The sequence below is a fragment of the Aptenodytes forsteri genome, unplaced genomic scaffold, assembly GCF_000699145.1.
Source record: "Aptenodytes forsteri isolate BGI_AS27 unplaced genomic scaffold, ASM69914v1 Scaffold309, whole genome shotgun sequence".
Lineage (NCBI taxonomy): Eukaryota > Metazoa > Chordata > Aves > Sphenisciformes > Spheniscidae > Aptenodytes > Aptenodytes forsteri.
The window spans coordinates 3,265,669-3,271,736 of NW_008795857.1; the positions used below are offsets into that span (position 1 = coordinate 3,265,669).

Sequence of the window (6,068 nt, forward strand, 5' to 3'; positions counted from 1 at the left end):
GCCGGGCTCCCTCCCCTCCCGGGGCGGCGAGGGGGTGAGGTGCTTTTGCACCCTAATGGACTTTGCTGCTGATTTTCTTCTTAAGACCGAGGGGATGGGTGGGGGGTGGTCTGTGGCAGAGCTGGTGTCGAGCTGCTTGATTTTTTTTCTCTTCCATTATTATTATTTTTTATTATTATTTTTGCAGTTACGGTGCTTACTTCCCCTCCTTGTTTGCAGGCAAGGCGGCAAATGGCAAGCTCGGGTGTCCCCCTGAGAGTTCTGGCTCCCGCTGCCCTTCAGCTTCCGAGGGCAGAGAGGAGGGCAGGGGGCAAGAGGCTCGGGATGGCACCCAGCGCCCCCGCTGAGCACAAGCCCTGGGTTGAGAGAACAGCCGGGATTTACTTTAGCTAGCCGCGCAGCCCCCCTTTCCCTCTCCCAGCCCTCTCTTAATTCTTGCTTTACAAGATCTGCATTTCCAATATACTGGGAAAAAATAAATAAAAGCAACCCACAAGACTTGCCTCTCATAACAAGCCAGCTTTATCTTGGCTTACGACTCAGTTGTGCGTTGCTGTAAAGTCCTTCTGGAAGGCATGCCTCTGCCTCTAACAAGCCAAACTCTCTGAGCTCTGAAGAGAGACCCCAGTGAGAGAATCCAGCCCCCCCGCTCCCCCTTTTTTTAACAGCACGCAGCCAGTCTCTTGTGTGAGCTCTGGCAAAGATCAGTTCAGTCTCGCTGACTATGGGTAAGTCTTTGTAGGTCACTTTTTAATGATCTGTTTCTTTAATGGAAACAATTCCGCCTTTCTCCTTGAGGGCTGGGATGTTAATTTGAGTTTGGGTCCGTTTTGTAAAATAGCCATTTTAAATAGAGGGTGTTTAGCTTCCTTTCTTTTTTCTTTCTTCTTCCCAGTATATGTGTTTTCTCCCACTCTGCATGTCCAGAGGAAAACTGCAGGACCCTCTGAAGGCTAGAAAGATGAGGAGTAGGATGAGTTTGTGGTGCAGAAACCTGGTCAGGGCAGGTTATTTAATCCTTTCAAACAAGTAATCTGCTTCTAGCTGAACTTTATTTATTTTGTTTTAGTGTGCTTGCTGCTGAGTAGCTGTCACTTGCCGTAGAATGGCCTCTCTGCTCAGGATCGTAGTAAGAGGGACAGAGCTTAAAACTGGTTTTGTTTAAATGTGCCTTAGAAGCTTGCCTGTTGTATTTTTTCATCCACTTCAGTGAAATTGCATTTGATAGAGTTGCTGCTAAATTAGATCTTCAGAATAACTTACTGGTGTTTTTGTCTTTTTCTCTCAGAGAGAGATTGGAGAAGCTGTGTACAAAAGAAAGCACAGATATAGACATGCAGTAAGATGAAGGCATCCTTTTAAGCCAAAATGGTACACTACTTCTATCTATTCTCTTACTTAACTACACAAAGGAGAAATCCAGTCTCTTCCCTCCTCTCCCCTCCCCTGCCTCTTCAAACTATCTGTTGAGACCGTCAGGAGCCTTAATACGCAGCTGTCTCTGAGTGCAGCCCAGAGCAGTGTCTCGTGGAATCAGCACGCTGCAAACTTCTACGGTGACTAATAGTTTTCATATTGTCTTTCTCAATCCTGCCTTCAGTCCACTACCCTGCGCTGATTTCATGCCTTGTGCAGCCAGCACTGTTTGTTTGGATGCGAGATTGTTGTTATTGATGGCTCAAGCAGAGCTGGATTGACACTGGTATATTTGCAAGGATAGATAAAGCAGGATTAGAAACTAGTCCTACTGCCCCCCTCCACTTCGGCTTGTCCTAAATGTTAGTCTCTCGCCTTAGCTTTAATCTGTACTTGAGCGTTCTGTGTTGTGAATGTCGGTCTCGTGTGGCACTTAATGTAGAAATTATGGGAACTCAAGTGTCATGTTTCAGATCTGTTTTTCTGTTTTTAATATTTATTTATGGAGTTGGGGAGAGGCATCCTTATGGGTCTATAAATATATTTTACTTTAGTAAATCTGCTGAGATTAAATCAGATTAAATGAGATAAAGTATCCATGTGATGTACCCTTTAAATAATACACCCACATGGATGCGAACAAAAGACCTCTGTCTAGGAGAGCGGAGTTGTTGGAGAGGTTTATTGAGATGAATGGTATAAATAAAATGTGTGTAAGGGGGTTTCTGGGAAAGCAGCATTTGCAATGGAGGTACAATCTAATTAGGAGTCAAGGTGCTTTTAGCCTGCTACCTGAAGAGGCTTGTTATATAAATTGGCATTTGTTGTAATGACTGAAGTGTGTCTGAAACCCTCTTCTCATTAGTTGATCCCATCCTTTCAGCCTTGTTTGTTGCAATAAGACAAGGCTGGCCTGATATGGAAGGCAGTTCAGCAGACTGCCAAGAGGCAACTTTTATTAGCCTTTTGTGGTACCCCATTTCCCAAACTGCATGTGCCTTTCAGTCCTGGTGCATTAATGCTGCTGGTCAAGATGGGGAGCAAGCTGTAATAGATCTCTAGTAAATGTCAGAATTTGGGGGAGGGAGGAAGAGATAAGGAGAAAGGGGACTTGCCCTTCCAGGCTTGGAGTTACAAACACTTAAAGACTGTAAATTAGACTGATAGGGGAGAACAGGGAGTGTTTCCAAAGGGAGGAGTACGCCTCTTGCTTCCTAGTCAGCCTTGCAGACTTTGGGACTTGCGTAGCTCTGGTTCAGAGCGTGCACAGGGCTGCTGCTCCGCTTACTCCATGTGCAGTATATAATTAACACTTCTTCTGAGTTGTCTTGCAACTAGCACAGTCCAGCTGATCATCATCATCAGCCTTTCAGGCTGAATAAAATAGTGGGATGTTTTGTCCCCCGCCTCTCATAATTCATCTGCAGAAAAGGCATTTCAGGAATGGTCATTGCAGTGTGTGATGAGGGGCTACAGCAAGGTGATGGAAAGGGAATAAAAGGAAGGGTTAGGCTGGGCAGCAGGGAAAGCTGCCTGGCACCGTGATCAGAGGGGCTGGATGGGCTGCAGTACTTTAGGCGCTTGAAATTGGTGGGGGGTGAAGCACTTGCGGTAGAAGTAGTCCTGCCCTGGCCTCTGAGGTGGGGAATAAATGACCCAGCAAAGCTCTTTCTTTAAAGAGACACCATCACACTGAGTCACCCATGAGATGCCACTATGGGCAGCCAGAAAGTCTAGTGGAAGAATGTTTTCTTGCGTCTGTGATGGAGGAGTATCATGGTAAAACATATCCTGGGCTTAGTCCATAAACATCTGCGCTTTTTTATTTAATGTACACATGACATGATTTGTTTCCTGCTCCTTTTACCTGTAAAGTAAAAGCTTCTTTTCCTAGAGTTTTCAGTGCAGGATGCCTCACACCCTCTTGCAACCTGTTGTGTGCGCCTGTCTTTTGCTGCCAGTTTCTGGGGGCACAGACACGCTCTAATGTTAACCTTGAGCCTGGTGACCTGCGTCGGTCCCTCTCCCCTGCCTCTGCCTATAGCTGTTTTGCCAGCAGGAACAGGAGACCAGACGAGGAGCTCTTCAGCTATCTTGCTGTTATCCCAGTGCACCCTGTGTCCTGCAGAAATGGGTGAGCAGATCGCTGGCTAAAGTGGCGGTGGAGCTGGCTCCTGTGAGCCATTTCTTGGCTGATTCTGTTTGGAAAATGCAAGGTATGAGCACCATGGTCCTCCAAACTACATATATATATTTATATGTGTGTGTGTGTATACACACATGTACACAGATCCTTTGTGCTCAGCCATTTCTCCTCGTTGTCCAGCCCTTAAATCTATGGTGGCTTGGGCTGTAGCCTTTTGGTTCCAGGAATGAGTTTTGTAACTGGAGGGCTATAGAAATAGTCTCACCTAAGGACCGGGTTTGTCCAAGATTTGCATAGTTCTTTAGCAGCTCTTTAAGGTCAAGGCATTAAATCTGTCCAGCCCTGTGCTTCAGTGTGCCGTGCTGTTCTCCAGCTGTAGTGTGTCAAATTCACCCTCCTGTGACACCAGAGCCTCTGTTTTTAGGTCAGGTCAGTAGCTTCACACACCAGATAAGCCCTCAATTGGCTTTAATATGCAGAACTAGAAAACTGACATTATCCTCTTGACAGGTTGTTTGCAACTTGCTGGTACAAGTCAAAATATTTCACTATAGGTGTCATCAGAAACCACCATCCTATGCTAATTTTTGTGGGAACATGAAGACAGATGTTGAATAATTTGACATGAGCAGCATAGCTTTTAAAATTATCACCGTGTCAGGTTTGCACTGGATTTTTTTGAAATATATATATATGTATTTCAGATGAGCTTAAGAGATAGGGGAGGGAGATATAGTAAGTGGCTCTCAATAAGTGGAAGATGCAGCAGAAGATGGCCTTGGAGGTTCAGTAGTCAAGACAGCAATTCAGCAGTGGCAGTAAGGGATGCTGTGCTGCTGAGGCTGCTGTTCTTATTTTTAAGTAACAAGACAAAGTGACTTCCATGCTGGAAACTCAGAGATCTTGTGACACTTCCTATCAACCAGAAGCCCTACTGTTTTGCCTGTGTTTTGACTAGAGTTGCTGCTATTCTGCTTTCTTGAACAGTGCAGTTTCAGGCTTCCAGTCCCTCCCTCCACACATACTGTGCTCTCTTGGTTCATTAAGCATAGTCTACGCTTAAGAGCCTTGCCTGTGTGGCTACGGCTTCTCATGAGGAGGGCAGAGTTGAGGGGTGGGGAAAAATTGCATTCTGCCCAAGGCCAGTGGGCTGGCAAAAGCAATAGAGATACGAATTTCTATTAGTGAAAGACTGCTTGGGGTGGAGGGTGTTTCTTAACTCCGTTTGTGGAAATGTCCTGATCCCCACCTGCAAAAGGTTTCTTTAGCCAGCATAAGGTAGGTCCACAGTCAACTGGTTTGCCTGTGTAGCTCTGGAGAGACGGTTCACTGGTGAAGTTCTCATCAGGGTAGGTGAGATGTTGGTATTTTATGTGCAGAGGGGTTGCTGTGTTGTGTCCTCAGAGGGGGCTGCATTTTGCTGTGGGGAAGATGAGTGTTCAGCTTGTGATGGGCTCCTTCCAGGCAAGAGACAGTGGAAAATGTTGGTTTGTGCTCAGAGATGCTGGAGGTACCTGCATCTGGTAGTACAATGCGGGTTTCTTTAGGCTATACCTGGTAGCCAGGTAGACTGAAACTATTAAGAAAACTTTGAGACCATTTCTGCTCTCAAGCAGTCAAGGTGAACGCATCAAGTGCCCGTGTCCCAGCCACCTTTTGCCAGTCATCAGCTGCTGGTGTTGCACAGGTTTAAATTCAGAAGGGGAAAACGTGCCAATGTCCCCCCCCAGGCTTGTGGAGGAAGGGGGAGCGTTATAGCACTGGCACTGCACAGCCGAATGCAGAACTGGCAGGGCCTCCAGGATCCACCAGAGTGATGTGCTGTGAAAAAGTGGGAGAGGAGAGTGCATGTGTTTTATGTCTCTGTGCCCATGTTTAACTGGTGAGATCTCTACTCTGTTAGGATCCAAAGTACTTGCTTTGAAAAGAAAAAAGCTTTCATCTGCCCTTTATTTGGGGGAAGGGATTGAAGGAACAACAGAGGTTTGCTTTTATAGCCAAGCACTTGCTCAGTTTTTAAAAGAAGAAATTAAATGTGTGATAACCCATGGAGCTGATGATCAAAAGCACTGCATCAAAGAGCCAGGAAAGGGAGATCCCGGGCATCAGCTGATCTTGGCTCAACAAAAGTTAAGTCAGAGAAGGGCTGTTACCAACAGGTTAGCTGGGACAGGACTTGTTGGGAGGCAGAGCGTTTTCAAGCCCTGTGTCAGGTGTTTCTTGGACAGAAGGCTTTGACTCCCTGCTTGTTTTCCTGACTTCTGCCCAGGTGCAACAGGCCGGCTGCAGGCGACTCCTGCTTTCCCTCCCGCCCAAGGGAAATGGGAACGAAGCTGGCCCTCCTTCACCGTCCTGCCTGCGGGCTCCTCTCCAGCTGTGGCTGGGGAGCACATCTGGGCTGGGGGGCCGTGCCGCTCCGCCGCTGCCCGGCAGAGGGAGGCGTTGCACCGCCCCTTCCCCCGGGGGGGTGCCCGGGGGTGCGCCCCTTTCCCCGGCGGCGGGGGGG

At 47.2% G+C, this 6,068-nt stretch overlaps 1 protein-coding gene across 1 annotated transcript in view; it reads left to right on the forward strand.

Annotated features, from left to right (window-relative positions):
• Positions 1–6,068, forward strand: part of MDGA1 (MAM domain containing glycosylphosphatidylinositol anchor 1) — a 148,318-nt gene that overhangs the window by 776 nt on the left and 141,474 nt on the right. The gene's annotated exons all lie outside the window — the stretch shown is intronic.